The sequence below is a fragment of the Epinephelus fuscoguttatus genome, linkage group LG1, assembly GCF_011397635.1.
Source record: "Epinephelus fuscoguttatus linkage group LG1, E.fuscoguttatus.final_Chr_v1".
NCBI classification, from domain to species: Eukaryota; Metazoa; Chordata; class Actinopteri; order Perciformes; family Serranidae; genus Epinephelus; species Epinephelus fuscoguttatus.
Window position 1 is genome coordinate 17,496,297 of NC_064752.1, and position 22,208 is coordinate 17,518,504.

A 22,208-nucleotide genomic window follows, 5' to 3' on the forward strand; every position below is an offset into this window, starting at 1 on the left:
TGCACTTGCATTATTATGCTATTATCATTGGTCTCAAACTGACAATACTATTGTTTGTCACAGTAATTTCTGAGACAATATATTGTTCAATTAAAGTAGTAATCGTGACAGGCAAACGTGAGGAAATACACATAGAAAACCAAGATACTGACAGTGTGAAAAAACATTTCCGCTTCAGAAGGATATTGTTCTGTCTAAAATGACAAAGACAACTAGCAGCACCTCTGCTTAGTGTTCATCATTGCGCTCCATTACCACATTACTTTTGTCACAACTGGCACATGGAAAAAATAATATGAGAGTCAGTAGCATGCTGAGCACAGGCCTGACTTATCACAGCCTGCCAACATCTGAACGTTGTCTCTCCAGTCAGACTTGAAGCAAAGCAGCAGAAAGCAGACGCAGATGCCGCTTCCGTGTCAAAGTGTTGACTCTCCTGGAAAATTCATCTCACCTTAGTCATGAGGCTTTTATCTTCATAAAGTGATGAAGACAGACCTGGGACTCTTTGTCAATTTTTTTTTCCTTTTTTGAAAAATCTGAACCTAAGATTTTCCGTCCTTTCAATCGAAAAAAAGCAGTGCACTGAATGACCCTGTCTAAACTACCATTCATCGACCCGTCCAAATGGAACCATTGTTCGCCGGCAAAACTCCACAAGTGGCTGCGGCTCCTGTGGCCACCACATTATGAAGAAGATGACAGATGTATTGTAAGAGGTCTTTCAGACTTCCCTGCCTGTTCGACCATGCTCTAACTGAGGAGTGCCCATTAACGGTCCTGACTGGAGAATCTATAAAACAAGGGAGTCAAACGTGTTCGATGAGCAGGGCCCGTTCAGCCTCTGCAAATACAAACCATTGTTAGCAACATGTTGAGAGTGCACCTGCGTTCAGCTGACTCAATGCAAGCTGTCTGACTTTCTGAGAGAAGACAAACCACCTTATATGACAACCAAGAAATGACATTTTAAAGTCCAGTGTGTACGACTTAGGGGTATGTATGGGCAGAAATTGAATAGAATATAAAAAAGTTTGTTGTCTTTGGTGTATAATCACCTGAAAATAAGAATCTTTGTGTTTCTGTTACCTTAGAATGAACTGTTTATAACTGCATAGGGAGCGGGTCTTCATCTATGGAGATCACCAGTTGCACCACAGTATCCCAGAACAGACAAACCAAACAGTCATTCACGTTTTCGGTCATCCACCATCGTTTGCAGCCCCTCCCCGATGAGAGCTTTGGAAAAACAACAGCTCCCAGTAAAAACCTTCTGAATGTCTTTATCTGAAGTTATCAGAGAAAAAAGGGGTACAAAGTCATCAAGGGTGGAAAAAGGTGACAAACATGTGACCCCTCTAAAGGGGTTGGGTGCATGCCCCATCAGGAAGAAAGTTTTTTAAAATATCAGCTTCAAAATGTGGATTTCCTGTCAATTTCAGCTCAAGGATATGAGGAAAAACTCACCCTAGAATCAAGGTAATCTTACTGCTACAAAAGTAATGTAAGGGCAACATCAGTTCAAGGCAGAGCCAGGTCCAAAGTTGTATTAAAGTACACTGTACTACATTGTAACTCGTAAAAATGAATGTGGTTTTTACTCTTTACAGCTATTGTAACTGCTGTTCGGTCGATTAATGACAAGGCTTAGATATGAAGTTAAAGAGTGATTTTACAGCTCCTACAACTGAAAGGAAGACTGTCAAAAGGTAGTTTCAATTAGCGTCTGTTGTTTTCAGTGAGCTTGGCATTTGCCCGTTTTGTAGGCAACGTAATTAGGCTAATTTAACAAGCGTTCTTTTTAACTAGAGCACAAGTTACATAGGTCGATTCAGCTCATTCTCAGCATGTTTTCATTTATATTACAGATGCATGACTGTTAAATGCTGGGCTGATACCGGTACAGATGTTTTTTGTTGTTGTTGTTGTTATTTATTGCCCCTTTTCTGCCAGGGTTAATAACTGCTTCAAAAGCCTTTTTACTATATATAATATATTATAATTCCCTCTCTAATATCTAGTTGATATTGCTGTGGAGACACAGTAAATTTCTCCTTCAAACAACTGTCGAGCTTCTCACCAGAAACTGTATTTTACAAAATGCTATAATTAGCCTTCGCCCAATATTCATTTTTACTGAATAGAGCTTGAATGCATCATAATGTAACTCAGTGCAACCTCCGTCAGTTAGTTTTGGCCGACTGCTTACACCGGTTAACTTGTTCTCTGCCTGCTGATATCAACACTGATTTGTTATTCACAATGTAGCATTATCAAAGACAGTTGCTGATCGCCTCTTTTGATCAGCCGTCAAACTACTGGGCGGTCTATTTATAATCCTCGCTTGTCGCCGACTCTGGCTGCTTAAAGTAGAGATAGCGAGGTAATTGCGTATGGGGAGACTTTATAGCTGTGGCGCTAGGGGAAACAGTGGCTAGCGTTCGGTAAATCAAAACAACTCAACCCAGTCAGGCTAATTAACAGTCACAAGCTTGACACAGTCATATACAGTAAGCCAAGTAAGGTTATCATAACACTACTATGAGAGAGTCTTAACTTAAGGCATGTGGGCAGACAAAAACTGACCTCATTTGACTCCCCGTGGCTCTGTACTCAGAGACCCAGACCCCTCCTTTTTCAAAGCAGGTACAGGTGTTACACTGTGCCAAACAGCATAGGAGAAACGTTGATTTGTAACTTGAAACTGCTTTACTCAGTGTTTTCACCAGTTTAAATCACTGGGTCCTTTAGTTCTGGAGAGGAAGAGACCTCTGCAGACTATTCGGCTCATGATATAAACCTCTTGAATGTCTGGATCAGAAAAAAGTTGAGCACACATTAAGTTATCAGAGAAAAAGGTGAGCTCATCTTAGCATATGCTAGGCCAACGGCCTGTCTACAACATGCCAAACAGTGTCAGAGAAATATTGATTTGCATCGTGAAACTGCTTTATTCAGTGCTTTTTTCCAGCGTAAATCACCTGGTCTGTTTGTTTTGGAGAGGAAGTGACTTCTGTGGATAATTCAGCACCTGATAAAAACTTCCACAGCAATGGACAGTGAAGGAATTCTTACCGGGAGAAATTTCAGCTGGTTGCAATCTGCAATCCTCACCACTAGATGGCACTAAATCCCCCTAAATCTTACACCCATTTTCAACAATCATAGACTGACTTGTCTTGTCTTGGCTTGGCTTGGTTTGGTTTGGCTTGGCTTGGTTTGGTTTGGTTTGGTTTGGGCCATCAGCACAGCAGGGATTTGCATTTCTACTACAACAGGGCAACCTTCTTGAAGGTGTGTCTCAAACTGATGATGGTTCATCTGTGATGATGTTTAAAAGCAGAGGGTTGATCCACAGCTAAAGTCCCCTGTTATTTTTGTTGCATGTGTTTTTCCACAGCAGGGCAGGTAAAAGAGGTTTGCGTGTTGGAGGTGAGCTGTTTGCAGAGGTGCAGTAAGAGCCTGTTGTCTGCAGCTCTTCATCAAACATCTCACTGTGGCTGTTTCTGCTTTCATTTTTCTCCCTGCCGTATTATCAGACTTGCCTTTATTGAAGAGAAGCTGCTAAAAAAGTTCTGTTAATTAAGTAATAACACATTTAATTTCCTATAGATTCTTCACAATAAAAGTCCCCCGTTATTTTGTTATGTAAAAACAAGGAAATGTTGGGTTTTCAAGTAGTAACTTCACACAACTAAATACGGCTTATAGCAAATATGAAACAGTAAAATAAAGCCAATATATAAAGTAGAAACAGGACGCAGGAGAGAAACTAAACTCCAAACTACAGAGATTCAGTTAGAAGCTACAAAAGTGCTGAGGGACCTTTAAAAATTCCTTTCTCTCTGGTCTCCTGCAGACAGATGTGAGTAGAGTCTGCCGACACAGACGCTTGTTTGGGGAGGAGAGGGGGGGTTGGCTGCGGTCGGTGAGACATCACCGCTACCCACTTTAGGGCAGGCGACCCGGCTTTTGGACCTACTCCTGAGAAGGTCCATCTTTAGCGTGGCTTGGTGTCTAAACTGACAATGGAAACACAAATCGGTGCGGCATAGCTTTACGTGTTGCGGCCGAGAGTGACAATGAAAAAAGGGTATTACACACTGCCCCCTTAATGCAGGACAAATAGTTGGAGGTTTTGGGTGATTATCACTGACATTTTGAGTAGAGTAAGCCCCTTAATTAATTTATGAGATTATATTTGTGCAGCATGAATAAATGATCTAACAACAAAGTGCAGTCCTGCTGGTCCTCAAACAAAAGCACAACTTTACAATTCAAATTCAATTAATAAATAACTTACAATATGGCAGATGCTGGTATTTTATGTCCGTTCGGAGGATCTGTTGTACACAACAAAGCCAAATTTAAAGTTAGCAAGTCCAAACTGAAAAGACATACATATATTATTTGTCTTGTTACAACCACAATGTTCCACCAGCTTTAGTTTAATTTATAAAACATGCCTGTTTTAGCCTTCTTACAGCAGGTGAGTCATCGCTACAATCTCTTGCTGCTTGGTAAGAGGTTGTTTGATCTAATAACTCCAAAACTACATAGACTTATGTATTTTTTCTCTCCAGCTCTCTTTCCTTCTCTCGCTCACACACACACACACACACACACACACACACACTAAAAGAGAAAGGTCAAGGTCAAGCTGTGCCTTACTCATACTGCACAAGCTCTGCGAACTCCAAGAAATGCTCAAAAATACGCCATTTGCATGGGCAAAGTGTTAAAAAGGAAAGGTCATACAACTGACTACTGTTATACAATACACTAAATTATTCACTGCCGTTTTCATGAAGGCTGCCAGGATTTTTTGAATTGAGAAATTGGACTTAATGAAGAAGCCACTTCCGAGAAACTAAAGGCTGAGGTCAGGCGGGAACAAAAACCATCAACCCAAAGATTACCAGGTTGTACCCGTTCATTTTGTTGCATTGTTTTTTTTCTCTCCAGTGCAACGCTGAAAAATTGCTGTGTCCCAGGAGAGGTGACCCGCTTATGTAGTGTGCTTCCCCTTTAACCTAGCTGTAAGCCATTCTCACCTGTCAGATCACTGTGTGTGTGTGTGTGTGTGTGTGTGTGTAGTTGTGTATTTGCTCAAGTTCATGTGTTTGTGTGTGTCAGGGTTTGTGTGCACATGTGGGATTTTCTTTTTTTTATACAAGAGGAAAAGCATTTTCTCAACCCTTGTCAACAGCCCAAAGCCATTCAAATGAAGCTTCAAATTTTTGTCTTCCTTACTTTACCGTCTTACACACACACACACACACACACACACACACACACACACACACACCTCCACAGTAGAGAGTTTGAGAGCACAATTATGTCTTTAGTTACTGCAGTAATGAATGAGGCAAGCGCTCACAGGAATGTTCGTCCCCCACACCGAGGTGTACAGCGTATGCGTGACAATGTACTCCATATATTTGCTTGGGTATGGATGTGTGTGTGCGTGTGTTCATACACCCAGCCCAATGTTATTTACACAGTCTGGCTCTCAAACATTCAATCAGGGGCAGAAAATTGAATGTTCTTTATCTTTCACAGCCTAGCTCAGGTGCAGTTTATATTGGGAAACGCCACTAACCCTCCATCTCCTCTCTATTCATCTACCTTTACCCTTCTGTTCTGCTGCTTTAGCTCAGTGTAATCATCACTGTAATTGATATTTACAATGGTGAGACTTGTATACTTGAGGTGATGTTAGGACAGGCATTATTTATGAATTGCTCAGGCATAATAAAAAGGGTGTTTAGTGTACATGTATGCAGGACAGCGCTGGAGGTCATTGGGAATATGCAGCTGGTTTTGATTAACATGTTTGATTTTTTTTAACTTGAATTTAAAGATGAAATATTCTCACACGCAGCAGACACTTGGGTAAGAAGTTGCAGGTGAAGTGTCGGCTGATGAAAATGAGGAGCTCTGCATCGGTACCAAAGTTCTTGAATATTGAGCATAAGCAACCGGGACACTATGTTCTCTAAGGCCTTGTTTAGACTGCCAACCCATATCCAGTTACTGGCATATGCAGAGTGTATCCAAATTGACTTTAGGAAGTTTGGACAGCAAAAAAACACATAAATGGGATTTTTGCCACATTTAGAGATGGTTTAAAATGTGTTTCCAATCAGATTTCTACAGATTCATATCAGTCCAGACCATGGACAAATAAAACAAATAAAGATGGACGACGTGTCTCAACTAACCATTGCTGTACAAAAAATGAAGCCAAAATATCCAGGATACAGCCGCTGTCATCTTGTGCTGATAATGTCTTTTGGAGCCAGAGTCTGAACAATAGCGATCTCCACGGTATCAAGTTCCCGCCCATACACCTATCTGCCAGATTGCAAGCACTGAACTGAACAAATCAAATACCCCTGTTATAGCATGAAATGACTAATTAAAACCAAACTTCTCAGTAAAACGAGCACCTGAACAACCCCTAATGACAGAAACCATCCATCCATCCATCCATTTTCAACCACTTATCTGAAGCCAGGTTGTGGGGGCAGCTTGCCATGCAAAGCATTCCAAATGTCCGTCTTCAAAGCAATGCTTTCCAGCTCCTCCTGGGGGAATCCTGAGGTGTTTCCAGGCCCAGGCACATTCTGGGTCTACCCTAGGGACTCCTACCAGTCTGGTGGTGTCTCCAGTGCCTGGAACACCTCTAACAGGAGGTACACAGGAGGCATCCTGATCAGATGTCCGAAATACCTCAACTGACCCTTTTCAACGCAGAGGAGCAGCGGCTCTACTCCGAGCTCCCTCCGGATGTCCGAGTTCTTCACCCTATCTCTAAGGCTGAGCCCAGCCACCCCACGGGGGAAACTTGCTTCAGCCGCTTGTATCAACAACCTCATACTTTCGGTCACAACCCAGAGCTCTTGACCACAGGTGAGGGTTGGGACGTACTGTAGATGGACCAGTAAATCAAAAGCTTTGCCTTCCGGCATCACTGCAGACGCTGTGCCAAATTGCTAAGCAAACTGCAAAACCCAAAGATACTTGACCACCCGCTTGGGGTAGTAACTCTCTCCCAACCTGGAGGGGGCAATCCACCGTGTTCCAGCAGAGAACCATGGCCTCAAACTTGGAGGTGCTGACTGCTTCACACTCGGCTGCAAACTGCTGCAGTGCATGCTGGAGGTCACGGTGTGATGAAGCCAAGGACTTTCAGTAGGACAGAAACCATCTTTATTTTGGCCCATGTCCCATCCACTAACATGGAAGGGGCAGAGTTTTTAACCTCTACTGCAGCCAGCTACCAGGGGATGATTGAGATGTTTTTGTTTCACTTTTGGGGAGCTGTTCTATCGTCCATCTTTATATAAAGTCTATGGGTCAGACACTCTGGCCACTAAAATTAGATTTCAAAGTATCCTTGAACACAACACACACAATGACGACGTCTAAGCTAGAGTAACGGAAGTGCTGAGCAGATCCATGCTGTTAGAAGCAGAACACTCAAGGAGACAATATGAGGGAACAACAGTCCGTGGACAGACTCTGACATAAATCATTCAGAGGGCGAAATGATTTACCTTCATTTCTCATGTTTCCATGTTGGAAAGCTGCATCACTAGCAATACCATGTTGTTACCAATGCTTACATTGTTACCACAGCAACTCAAGCAGAGAGATTGGTGATGTCTGAACGCGCAAATCAAGTCTGATTACTGGCAAATAACAATGCAGGCACTTTGTCCTCAAGATATGATTTGAGAAACAAATAAGTTTGAAGTGCTGTTGTTGATTTTCAATGCCAACATCTTACAATGTATGTGCATGGCAACTACAGGACAGTTAAGGAACCAAAAGACTTGGTTAAGGTTGAGGAAAGTGGTTGTGCTTAGAAAAAAAGCTAGGTCTTGGTTTGAGATGAGATGTGGTCTTCCGTCACTAGCATGACACCCTGACACTCTGACACGCTGAAGGCTCATTCACTACACCGACCTTCACACTCTCACTTCTCACTTGGCTGCATAAAGGGCACACTGCTTCCTGCGTTGGCAGGGAGCACTGGCGTTGGCCATAAATTGTGTGCTGCAGAATCTAAATGGACTCCCTTGATTTCTGTGCAGTCAGTAATGAGAATGTATCTATTTTTGTGTTGTTCAAAATCTATACAGAACATTAACCCTTTTATAAGTGCAAGCAGTTACATAAAGTAGAATAACATAGATTTTCTCTTTTTTTTTGGTGGTGGTGGTGGGTGGTTTAATACTGACAGCATTACTAACACAGGTTCCTGTATTGACAATGCATTTATTATTTCTGATGACTAATGAGGAGGAACAAATAGCATCAGTAGGGATTGTGCCACTAAATCCTATGGAAACAAACTGAGTAAATATCTGATAATTGCACTTGCGAGCAAACGTTTGTTGCCAAGATTTGCTTTAAGAAAAAGCAAAGCTGATATACATGTGGAAAACTGAGAGCCTGCATGGAGAAAAAGGTCACAGCAGGGTTTTTTTTTTATTAAGCAAAAACGCAATAATATTTAAAACGAGAAACTCACTAACCTGTTTCAAAATTACAGGGGTTGAGAAGGGGGGGTAGCATTTTGTTTTGCCTACTTCCTATTTTGAAAGCTAATTAGCTAAGTGTATTCAAACCATTCCCCTGAATGTGTCATGCATTTAGAAACAGTTTTTTTTAATCATTTTGATCATTATTTTTGTTCAAAGGCTGGAACTAAATGCGTGTTCTTTTCACCTCGAGTCTTCAGTGTCTATGCCGCTTGGAAACACCAGAGGACAACGAACTGAAGGTCATACAGTTGTCAAAACACACTATGTATTTAGACACCAGTAAACACTGCTGCCTTTTTGTGGTCATTTGTCAAGAGCGACTGTGGAGAACAACATCAAACAGCAAAAACACTCTCAAGTTTATGCAAATTAACCACATGAGAATTAGGCAAGTGTTTATGCATCTAGCCGGATTCATAATATAAAGAAATTAACACGCATGAATGCACACTCACACATGCCTGTGTGTGCGTACACACACACACACAAAAAAAAACAAAACTGTGTGTGTACGCACATTGTTCGAGACACATGGTGTATTTGAAGGAATGGGACACAGTTTCATTGTCAGTCTGCCACTGTAAGCTGGATCATCATGTCATTTGGTGATTAGGCCTTTGTGGACTAACTGTTTCAGAAGCAGAGGCCTATACCCATGCATCCAGGGAACAGACCCCCCCCCCCCCACACACACACTTTGCCTCGCTTCGCCTCCCCTCCCCTCCCCTCGCCTTGTCTTGCCAGTTGAAGTCTCTCCCGCCTCTTTCTTTTCAGGCTTGGCCAAGAGAGTGTTTAGAAAACAGTGTGTAGAAGTGTTCTGTTATCCCTGCATACCGCCTTGCGGGTCTGAAGATGCGTAATTTTCTCACAACAAGGGTTCCCATGATAGCTCTCTGCTTTGAGTAGCTATTAATGCCCTTTCTTGCTCAGTGGTTTGTCAAATGCATTAATCTGCAATGGATGGAAAGAGGCAGAGGAGGGAAGCTGTAGCAAACAGGGAGAGCAGAGGAAAACAAGCCAACAAAAAAATGGATATGCATGTCCATATTCTTTTACATTCTTTGACTGATCATTATTGGCCAAATCTGGTTTGAGCACCTGGCCGCCACCACCGCAATCCTTTGTGCCTTGTTCTGTCTGTCTAAACACTGACCTCTAGTCAGCGAAGACAAAATTGCTTGAAAATTACTTTCCCTGGTTCCATGTGAGATTATTTCTCCCCCATCATTATCTAAATCTGCTTGAAAAAGAACCACATTTCTTTCAACTTTGATTGGTACACTGATTGCTTTTCCTCCTTTTATTTCTCAGCCTTTTGTGTTGGAAGTTGCGGCCACATATCTGCATAGAGTATGAGAGCCTTTCAACACAAGCGCGTTTAAATTAAAAGGCACTTTTCTTGGCTGCGCCCTGTTGAAACTCTGTAAACTGCTGCATGCATATTATGCACACTGCATATTTATTAGAGGCAACATGCAGGAGGTAATGCAGTGACAGGCTCAATGAAGTGCCACTGCAGATTTGATGAAACATCGAGTGCCCCTGGCTATATTCCCAAAAAAAAGGCTCCAGAAGATGCACGCTAAAATGCTTACACATTTGGCACGACATGAGAGATGATTCCACTGATGAACCAAGTTCGTACTTACTGACTTGTAAATTAAAGCATAAACAAAGTGTTACAAACTTTATACAATATTTTACAAGAAAAAAACATTTTAATTTTTTGGCTTTATTTCTTTAAAAAAAAAACACAGAAGGCAATGAGCAGCAGAAGAAGAAATTGCACAAAATGACAATAAGAAGTTAGTTAAAGAAAAAAAGTTTTTAAAAAAATATTATTATTATTATTATTATTATTATTATTATCATTATCATTAAAAATCTAGCCTTTTTCTTTTTCCCTATTTTTTAAAATAATTTTCTAAATTTATTTATTTATGTTTTCTAATTTGTGGGACATTGCTTATTGCCTTTTTCCCCATGTTTTTGAAAGAAATCGCACCAATTTACTCAGGGTTCAAAGGTTTACATACTTGCAAAAGGTGTTTTAAAGCAGTACAAGAAAAGTGATGTCGCTCCAGGTTTCACAAGTGCTAAACTGTAAAAATAATAGGCTATTTATGAATATCACCCCAAACATAGCGACCAAACACACTGCACACTTCTGTTTGAATCACTATCATGTGCTTTGACTATTGATTGCCATGTCAAATTATGCAGAAACAAGCTAATGGTTATCTAATGAGCAGATCCAGGAAATTTGACTGATTAGCAATGTTGCCAGATCAAAGAAAAAGCTACACATTACTGAGGAGTTCTCGGTGAGAACAGGAAGGGGCTGCCCATGGGACGTGTTGAGCTGAAGGAGATAAAGATGCAACCCACGAACTCAACATCTCTGTGGGTAATTACAAGGGACTTCAGGGGCTCTTTGTCTGTGGGAAATGAGTTGTGCGTCATGTACCAGCACAGTAAAACTCTCTGGATTCATTAGATTCCACATCTAAACAGAGAATAATAGAGCAATATTAATGTAACCGTGTCGTGGCTGTGCTTTCCACTGATTTTATACAATTACTCAAGGAAAACCAGACATGCACAAACAAGGCGGTAATGACCTGTTACATTGGGGCACAAGTTATCAAGGGAAAATATATCTATGGGGCTTTTGCTGGTAAGGGCTTTTTTTCCAGCTCAGTAACAACAAGAGCAAAAGGACTTAATTCAAAGAAGATGGCCTCTTATATTACTACAGTTTGTGTTTATTTCATTAAGCCATTGAACCTTGCACATGTGGATCATGCAGATACTGCATGTTTGCCATTGTGCACAAGCAGGTTTAATGAGATATAGGTTCAAAGAACATTTGTGCAAGCAAGACTGGGTTTGTTCTCACCCTGACAGCACTGAGGCTGATTTTAACTGGTGCTAATGCTGGTGTATACAAAGCAATCAGTCCCTTGTTGGGTATTTAGCGCTTGGCTTCAATACAGTGTCACCTTCTGGCTCTGGGGCTGAACGGAGCCTTACTACTAACTCTCCTGCATAGCAATGACACACAGAGGACACCAGTGAGGTCTCGCTGATTTCCCTTACATAATTTTAACATCCACACTGAAGGCTCGCCGGTCCTTCAGTGCAGTCACGGAAAACTCTCCCCCTCCAAACTATGCCTTCATGCATACACATACAATACTTTAGCCTTGTCACATTTCATTTCCAGCATATAGTATTATTCATAGACTACACTTTCTTTTCAAGTCTGACTGAGATTGTGATCTTGGATACAGACAAAAAAGACAGAGTTGATATAAATTTATTTCAGTACATCTATAGACACAAAGCAGTCCACTATTCCACTGCTGAAAACTGAGCTTTCTATGCAGTAGATGGATGCAAATACTTCTGAAATTGGTGCTACATGACTAGAGAAAACAGAGGAACAGGTTGTGGCATTCAGTTTTGTTCTTAGGTTAGAAAACCTACAACTACAACAACTAGACCAATAAGTAAGTTGGTCAGAAAAACAATATTGCGGCCAGCTGGTAACAACCAAGTTAAACAATAAGCTAAAATATGTTTCTTAAAACATTTAAGGTGAGAAAATGGCAATGCAGTAACAGAATCTTGATTCAGTTGTGATCAGCATTGCTTAGTTTTACTGCCTGATCTCAGCACTGTCATCTCTGTTTTCATATTACAGGAATCAGAATGGCGCCCACTTCCGGTTCACAAATTCTCGTACTACAGCCAAACAGTGCACTAAAATATGTTTATGAAAACATACTAGGTGAGAAACAGGGAATGCACCGACAGAATCATCATTTATGTTTAGTCAGCACAAGTTTTCCTGTTTGATTTGAGTTTGGTCTGAGTTTAAGGGTGCGTTCACACCTAACTTGTTTGGTTCGGTTCAATCAAACTCAAGTTCATTTGCTTCCTCAAAGTGGTTTGTTTGGGCAGGTGTGTACAGCAGTCGCAATCAGGTGTACACCAAAACAATAGGACTGAGACCCTCTTGAAATTCTGACCAATCAAGAGCAGCTTTCTCGTGCAGGAATTTTATCTGGTCCGCTTGTAAATGCTGCCGTGAGAACATGTACTTTGTGACAAAATTGGTCCTTGATTCAGACCAAAGCAAGACAACTATAGGTCTGAAAGCACCCTTAGAGAGAAAGAGAGACAGAGTGGCCCTGTCATTCAAAAAAAAGGAAGTACAATTTATAGTTCGAGCAAAAGCCCAAGAGCCAGCAAAAAATTCGCCCAATGACCCAAAACGACTCATCTGGCTGCTGCTAAGAAGGAGGAACATTTAACATAAATCATTTACACATACTGCCCACATTGTTATGATAAAAAGCTGCTTGAAAACCAGTATCCCTTTAAACATTTCTGAGTTCAGCAAAGCACAAAGAGAATATCAAAACACTCAGTTGATACTGTTTTCTCATAACAATACCTTACATTACTCAATTGAAATCCAAAGTAAAAGTTAATGTAAGGTTTATCAGCACTAGACAGAAACTGTCGTGCAAGGTGATCCACGAAGAAAAGCCTGTGTATTTCATTATGGAAATGCAGTGTGAGCCTTTATGATTAGACCTATAGTGACATCAGAATGTAAAAGAGAAACAGCCGTGTTGACAAAAGCAAGAAAGAAGGAACCAGCATACCAAAGCAAAGGACAGGAATTGTTGTAACAGCCACTACGCTGACAGCTTTCAAGCAAGAGCCAGTGGAGTAAGAAGAGGGGCCATACCCTTTCTTCCTCTTCCTTTTACTCTCTGATCTGACCCTCACCGTCACCCCCACTGCTCCCCTACACCCTCCCCATCCCCCACCTTTACCTGAGCCTCGCATTTCCCAAGAGGCATTAAACTCACTGGCCCTGTTTGATTTAGGCAGGTCGGGTGTCAGTGTTCGCTACAAGCCCATGGTGAACCATGAATAATGGATCTGCCACGGGTCTGAGTCCCCCTGGGACTCCCAGCTGCCCCCTCCTCTCGCTCCTGCTGTGACTGGAATAGTCAATGTCCCATTAACAACCAATGATTCATAAAGGTTCTCACTGCCAACGCACAAGAAACAGGAAATCTGAAAGAGAGGCTGCTAATGAGAGACAGATAATGCAGCTTGATACATGCATCTTAGTTACATGTTTGTGCTCATCAAAGGAAAAAAACAGAAATATCTGCATTAAGGCCATTAGACATATGGCTTTGTTGAAGGAGTCAAAGAAGAAACTTTTTTTCTCTCTCATGGTAAACATCTGGGCACCGGGCTTCAAAGAACAACCAACACAACAACCAACAGTTGGCGTGCTAATTTACAAAGTGTGTTTTTAAGCTTTTTGATGTCGATGTCTTCTGATGCCCTAGAAGTGATAAAAAAAAGCAGTTGCATGAAGGATTTCAAGACTTCCAGCTTCACTGTTATCCAGGTCATAAAACTCAAAGTCCCGCCTCGAGCTTCAAACATCCCCATAGCTTGTTTTCATAATCTTTTGTTGATCTTGTTCCTCAAAGTTCTGCCATTTTCTTAACAAATTTGTCAGGGCTCTGCATTTACAGTGCATTGTTTGAGTGTTTTTTGCGTTTCATGTTGAAGGACAGTTTCATCTGCACAAATGTAGGGGGGTTGATACCTCTGCTGGAAAGAAAGCATTACAGCTGCTTCCTGGCTTTTTGTTCATAGCATGCTTGTTTACACTTCCTCTTGTTTCCTCTTTTTACTTTTTCCCCCTGAGGTGCAATGTTGAAAAAGAAACTACATCCTTGATACATCTATTTGAAAAGCAACTAAGAGCTTGCTCTTCAAATAGACGTTGATGTTGCCTATCGATGTGCACATTATTGCACTTTAACATCTAACAGAAACTTTACAGTGCATGATGTAGAGGCCGACATCTCACATCTTCTTATACAATGCAGATAAAAGCATATTTTCATGCCTCTTGTGTTAAGGCTGCAGCAGCCATCTGGATTAAGTTTGACAGATCAGCCAAGAGCATAAACTTTGATGAAGGTGAATGTGTTGGAGGGAGGTACAATATAACTGATATAAAGTTGAGTGCATACTTCAAGGCACTCAATATCAGATATACAGAAGACTTAACGTAGCGTCTGTAGGTTTAACAATAACTTAGAAACAGAGCTTTGAGTGCAAGGCTGTGGGCCTGGAGAAAACGGTTCTGCAAACCACAAAGACGTTACATTTGCACATTTCATACATATCATATCAACATTTCAAAAGTGATGTAATACATAAGCTGACTTTTGTCACCTAGAAGAGGAGAGGATGGTGGATGGCATGACACCAACACAAGACACCTGCCAAACTACAGACAGCTGTCCAAAACCAACACCACCAACTGTTTTTTGGCAACTCCTCACGGCATTACTAGCGATGCTTGTGGCACCGAATCTAGGAATTTTTACATAACAAATCCCAATTTAACCCCTGTATACAACTGAATCCTGCCAAGGTCTCTCTTTTCTGCTGCAATAAAAAGATAAAAAAAACATTGCAGAGGATGAACCTGTTTTGATGTTGTAGGAGTTCCAGCGGCATTTGTAGCACAGCATTTGAGGTTTTTTTACCAACACATTGTATCCTTTCCCAGTGGTGTTTGAGCCACCAAACCTTGGTATTTTTCAGGGAAACACTGAGTGTTTTCCAGCAGTGTCTGAGCCACTTAACCTGGGCGTTTTTCACCAATCTGTACCTGGGTGTTTTAAGCCAAAGCATAATCTTTTCCTAACCATAACTAAGTGATTTATGTTCCTAAATCTAACCACACCTTCACCACAGCATTGTTGAGAAATGCAAAATTTCAACGTATCAGCTACAAAATAATGTACGAACGTATTGTGTCAGTGGTAGGGCTGCCCTCTAATAGTGTAATCGTTAGTTGACCAGAAAGGTCATTAGTCGCCAAGATTTCACTGGTCACTTAGTCGCAGAAAAAAACAACAACTGTGCCTTATTAGGAGCTGTGCCTTGTCAAAATAAATCAAAACCTATATGACTGGACCATGTGGGAATTAATAATTTGAAAGGACAGACACAGGAAGTGACCACGCTCAGCAGTCAGACAGGAGTCACGTTACAAACCAATCACAGCTGACAGATATCTTTCCCTTCTTCTGTAAATATTCAGTTTGATAAATATGGAAAAGTTGATCATGTTAGTGCAGGGCTACCCAGAGCTTTACATCTGTCCCACGGACGACAGGTCTACACACTTATAAACAGCGTCTGGAAGAAGATCAGCTCTGCACTCAGGATTTCAGGTAAATAGGCTATACCATACTTGTTAAGGTTGCTTAGCAACCTTAACAAGTATGCAACCTTCCACCAGACTCTTGAAAGCTGGCAAAGGCAACATGAGTAGCTCCCAGCACCCAACCTCTTGTTTCCAGGCAGTTAAAGCAGCAGCATGTGTACTGCCCCTAATTTCCAGGGCTGGTACCTGCGGTTATTCCACAGGCTAGTTAATAACATGTCGGGCAGGAAATCCAAAGTGTGGGATCATTTTGAGAAGGTGAAGGATGAACCCAAGGTGATATGTAAACTCATCTTCATTGGTCGACTACAAACATGACGTATCATCTGAAACATGGAAGTAGCTACATGCCCATTAGCCACTTAGCACAATCATTACTGCTTTGCCGACAGCGTCATTAACAGACGGCTCGCTCAGTGTGTGATGTGCACTTGTAGATAAAATATAGGCCTATATTAATGAAAGTTCATTAGTACGGTTTGGTATTTCTCTGTAATGTAGCACAGTGACCTTGAACTCAAACCATTTTGTTGCCCTGCCCAAAATATCTAATTTAATAATTAAATTAATATTGTAAACATGTGGGCGACTAGTCAACGAATGGCCCTAAATGACGACTATTGGTCGACTCGGAAAATTTTTAGTCCAGGGCAGCTCTGAAACATACAATAAAAACATTTTTTCTGGCGACTGGCTTGTGTGGGCATGAAACTGGGTGTACCAGTGAAATTATATAAATAAAACAAATTAATAATCTTTTTGAGCTAAATCTACAACAATGATGCAAGGCTCCAGACACTCTTGAAACACAGTCTTATAAATGCACCACTCACCATACACCAGCATCATTCTGCACTCGGACTCGACAGATTATCCTCACAATCAACATGATCAATCTCATCATGGAGAGGGATGTTTATAGGGTGGGTGGACACTGTCTTTCACTAATCCGCTGCAGCTATAGCAGCCTGCAGGTGACATTTACTGTACACTCCACTTTATCATTTCACCCCTAACTCCCTTCCTCTCTTTTTCATCAGTCCGCTTTTCTCCCCATCTGCCACCTCCACCTCTTATATGTTGAAACATAACCAGAGTGAACCAGGGGACAGTTCCTCCATCACACTGCTGCTGATGACTCTTTTCCTCGCAGCTGCAAAACTGAAGGAACAGGAATCTATATTTCTAATTTGCAGACAGGTTAGATTCAATTTCAATATCTGTTACATACTTCTTTAGTATATGCACAGCGCCGGGCTTCAGTACAACCAAGTTTGTGTAGGAGGCACAAAAGACTGGCAAAATGATGCACAGTCATACACACACACACAGTCTCACACATTCTCAAAGGAGCAGGTCACAGCGCCTACCTGAACTCTCATCAGTGCTTTATTATCGCTACAAACAAACAGAAATGACCCCAAGTTACTCGGGGACTCTATCTTGCTAGCAATGGTGAGCATATTCAAAGGACTATGACAGGTGCATGCACAGCTGTCATTCAGACTGACAAACCAGTCGCTGTGGACACCAAAACCTTTCAGGCATCACAAAGACCCAGGTGCACACACACACACACACACACACACACACTCCCACACACAGAGGGTTGCATTGTTTTTGCATCAAACATTCTCACAAGCACACACATACACAAACATAAATACACAGTTGAGAATCCATTACTGAGACTTCATATTAAGCCTGCAATGCCACATAATCCCCCATAAGTATGCAGGTAGGAGGGCAAAGACTCGTATAGCTGGAACCTGTCTGTCAAATCACATCCGCACCACTAACAGCACGATGTAAGAGTATGGGGGATAATAGGCAAAAAGAAATATGCTGCTTCACTCTGGAGTTTTGCGCTGGAGAACCAATTCAGACAAATATGCTCTTTGAAGTCTACGTAAGTCAGAACAGATGGCCGATACAATTCTGAATTCTGTCGATTCAAGAGTGGGCTACATTTCTAATTCAAATCAGTGTTGGGTTTTTTTGTCAGGCCAAGAGCCCAGTAGACAACACTTCATTGAAAAGCATCTCATATTTCATGACCATAATTTTAAAGCTGTTACAGGAGGAGCCTTCAACACGGCATGACCATGCTAGCACAACATAGACAGGGCGAGGAAGTCAAAACCATTTGCCATCTGCTTTCAATTACTATACTTACAGATGGGAAACAGTTTGATGGTCAAGTGCTTTGTCCAATTACGATCAGATGAGCAAGGAGTTAAGGCCCCTAGGAGGAGATTCAACAGGGACATGTGTTAGCTCTGCTTTGCTAAAGTGGACAAATTAAAACAGATTAGCTACCTGCAACACACACCATGTTCTGCTAATAAACACCTTATTGATATTACAGCAGTACGGCTGAATTGTTAAATACCTGATAGATGAACTGCAGACTGATTGGTCGGAGTAAGCTTGATACACATAAATGAAAAAGCAGATCGGAGAGCTAATGCCTTCCTGCTTCTTCAATATTCTAACTGGCTGGGTAAGCAAACTGACTGGCTGAGAAAGTGACTGAAAAGGTGTAAAATTAGGTGCTGGAAGATTGCGAGGCATACGAAACTATCACCTGTCATAAGAAATGAAAGCCAGACAGTTTATGTTTTAGTGCCAAATGTTCTTATCAATACAAGCTAAAGGAGCTCCGGGCATAATTGCCCCGTTTATCAGTTCTATTACAGGCCTTCTACAGGCATCAAGCGACAGCAATAAATACTCAGGTACTGTAGACTTACAGTGCAATACCCCCATCCCACTTGATAGATCTCTAATAAACAGTGCATCCCTCACAAGAAAAAGAATTATGCTATCTATTTCAATGTCTCCTGAAGTGCAATGTTTCCCATACCAAAGCAATCACCAGGACAGCCTGATACATGCTGCTGTCAAAATCATAATTTATACCTCTTAGTTGGTTGAGGAGATTTTCACTGTTAAATTTAACATTTATTTGTTATAAATGGCGAGTTGTTCCCCTGCACCAGCAAGTTATAAATAACATCAATAATTAAAGGAAGAGTGATTCTGATAGCAAAAGAGCAATGTGAAATTAAATGTTTATGAGGTAATTTTCTTTACTGAAAACAGATAAAATATTAGCAAGCCTGCGGCTCACTCTGTTACCCTTACTCCACCAAAATGAGCAAGTGTGTGCAGGTTTTTTACACGCAGGAAAACCTGCTAAAGAGGCAACAGACTGATGAGAATGTTGTTTTTTTCTGGTATGTCACATTTGACACAGGGTGCTTTCAGACCTAGAGTTCGCTTGCTTTGGTTGCATAATTGCCTAGAGTTGGTTCGTGTTCTCACGGCAGCATTTTCAAGCGGACCAGATAAGATGCGTTGTGCGAGAAAGCTGCTCTTGATTGGTCAGAATTTCCACGTGGGAAAAATCCAGGAAGTAAACAAAACGTTGAAGAAGAGTACACTTGCAAGATAAATGTGACACTTTCTAATGTCACAATGGAGGGACAACTACACAGGTTGATTTTAGCGCTGCTCATCGTGGACTATATTGCTGTCATTGTTCATTTTAGTCAAACCATACAGTTTGAAAACGAGGCGCGGCTCCAACTAGAAAACAATGTTTTGATGCATTGGATGTGCTGAATGTGCATATTAAGGCAGTACAGGAGGAGGTGCACATTAATAATCCTCCAAGACTGTAACATGCTCATGCTTAACCCAAACAATGTGTCATGTGACTGCAGCTGGTTCAGATCGAGGTCGGAACACGTTCTCACCACAAAAGAACCGCACCAGAGTTTGTTTGTAACCGGACTGAGACCACCTCTTCATATCTGTCCAAACAAACCGCACTTGGGGGGCAAATGAACTTGAGTTTGATTGAACCTAACCAAACAGGAAAGGTGTGAAAGCACCCACCAACAGGACAGAAATAAGGTAAGTAAACAGTAGAAAGCAGCATAGAGGCCAGTGAAAATGTAACAGTGGTTACTTCTTTCTTATATCTCTTACTTATTCAGTCTCTCTCTCAAATTCGGTGTAGACTACAATGTTTTGAGTGCTCCTTGGATGCAGACGAGCAGCATTTCGCGGCGGCCTGTCATTGCATCACACTGGCAAAGGGACTACAATTAGCACGTCCACCCATGTTTTGTGTTTCTATCACTGCTGATTGAAACCAAGTTGAGCTGGAGACGATAAATACCAGTGACTACTGCAGAATCATTTGTTTTGGTGTGAATACCAATTGTAACCTTTTCCATTAAATACAAAAGCCAGATGTTCGTGGGCAGGCTCTTCTCACAAACTGTTTGTATGGTTGTCCATGGAAAGAATGAATGCACGCAAATTCTTACTTATCCCTTGTAATTGTGAACCAGCAGTCCATGCATGATCCATGTATTTTGGCTGTAATCACTTCAATACGCTGACAGGAATAAACAAGAAAGCAGTCCAGAGTGACCTTGTAAGGAGGCTGGATGGGTCACAAAACCACAGTCTGCAGAAACCTAACCACAGTAACTTTACATTACTTTATGTTAAGGACCTATCATTATTGTGGGGCACTGATTTGTAGGATATCATACGAACCGTTTTATGAGGACAGGTTGTAGTGGATGTTAGTGGTTTTTTTGGTCCACTGAAAATGGAACTTATGTGATGTAATTGTGAAGTAGAGAGTCAGCATTGTCTGATTCTAACAAAACATTGCAGCAAATAATAAGTAAACAAAGACAGCAAATGATTCAGTCTCAGTATTTACATCAGCCTGTCTTTGCTCCAGGCTCATCATGTGGCAAACTGAACATTATGAGTGAGACATTTACATCTGGGACTGCAACAAAAAACTTTGAAGAAACATTTTCAACAATTATGTAGCCCATAAATATTGTTTAAGGTAAAACTGTCTTTATGAAAATATGTCTCCACCAATAAATATGGATGCACCACAGGCCAGAAGAATGTGAATTGTTTCATTCTGTGTGGAGACACGTTAAAAAAGGACATAAATTGTCTCACTGTGTCTCTACAGCTTGATAACACTCCCACTCTCTGCTGACAGAGACATATTTCTTCCCATAATCCAGTAAATTTCCGTTTATACTTTTTACATTTTGTGGGGCCCCAACTCAAAACAGATACCTTTGCACCATCCTGCCATCATGTTAGTATGCTAGTGACAGAAGCTAACAGCTGAGGGTACCACTACATGCTGTATGGACAAAAACATCTATGATAAGACTTGGGAATACATTGAAGACTGACTTAATTTCCAATAAGCAAACAATACCTGCTCTCGGCATACTGTAAATATTGGTTGGAACAACAAGCATTCCCCAAATGAGCTCTGCTAACAGTTAGCACCTGATGTTATGGTAGCTAGTTAGTCAGCCATATAAACATGGAAAACACTTATTTTTACACCCCTGCTACTATTAGGTTAGAGAAGAACTTAGTCAGCAGCAAACTGCTCTCTTATTCCAGTTGGCACGGCTTTCTTTGATTTATCTTTGACTCAGCAGCACTAACAGCTGGTTGATGGCTGCGGCCAACTGCTGTCTAGCTATTGGCTGACTGCTGTGAGAGACTTGTTGGCTTGCTGACATGACAGCTCAGGAGTGAAGCTGTGTGAAAATGTGGGGCTTGAAATTTCATGTTGTGAGCTTGGGACTGTGTGAAGGCTGTCTGACTAAAAGGACAGTATTTTTGTGAATGTGGTTGATGAGCTGGCTAGCCAAGTATTCACTGGAACAATATGGTATAGTGCTGGTGCATGTGCGATGACTGAAGTTAGGGACTGTTCTTTATTTGTGAAAGAGGGAGGCATGGCAAATATTTTTTTTAAGCACTTGGGAGAGAGTTTTTTATTCTGGTTTAGAGAGCTGCAAACACATTTAAATGGTTGTATTTTGTGTTTATTTTATGGAGGATTTTTAAAGAAAACGTTTTCTTTAGAACTTGCCAAAAACACACCATTTATCACAGCCAGAAACTGTAAAAACAGAAATTACAGCTGGATTTTAAATTTTCTGACAGTCCTTGGGCACACAATGTGTGATGAATGCTTGTGTACATAATCAAACATAAGCTTATAATAGTGATATTTCATTATTATTCTGTCACTTTTAAAATTTGGCCAAAAAAAAAAAATCATTTGCAAAAACTAACAAGCCTGTGCAACAAGAGTAGAAAAACTGTGCATTTTTTTTTTAATCTCTAGGATTTCGCCTTTAACTTTCAACTTCCAAGGGTAAGTTTTAAAATTCTAATAACTAATTTATAGTGGAGGGAGGGTGATGCATTTTTCACCTGTCACCTGTTTCAAGGCTCAAAGAAAAATATTTGTAGCCTCGGGGAAAGATAATAAAAAAAAATAAATA

The 22,208-nt window shown here is 41.1% G+C and overlaps 1 protein-coding gene across 1 annotated transcript in view; it reads right to left on the reverse strand.

Annotated features, from left to right (window-relative positions):
• Positions 1 to 22,208, reverse strand: part of LOC125897378 (cadherin-22-like) — a 395,305-nt gene that overhangs the window by 200,167 nt on the left and 172,930 nt on the right. The window contains exon 3 of the mRNA XM_049590690.1: positions 18,020 to 18,088. The gene's annotated coding sequence lies outside the window, so the exon portion shown is untranslated. The remainder of the gene's footprint in view (positions 1 to 18,019; positions 18,089 to 22,208) is intronic.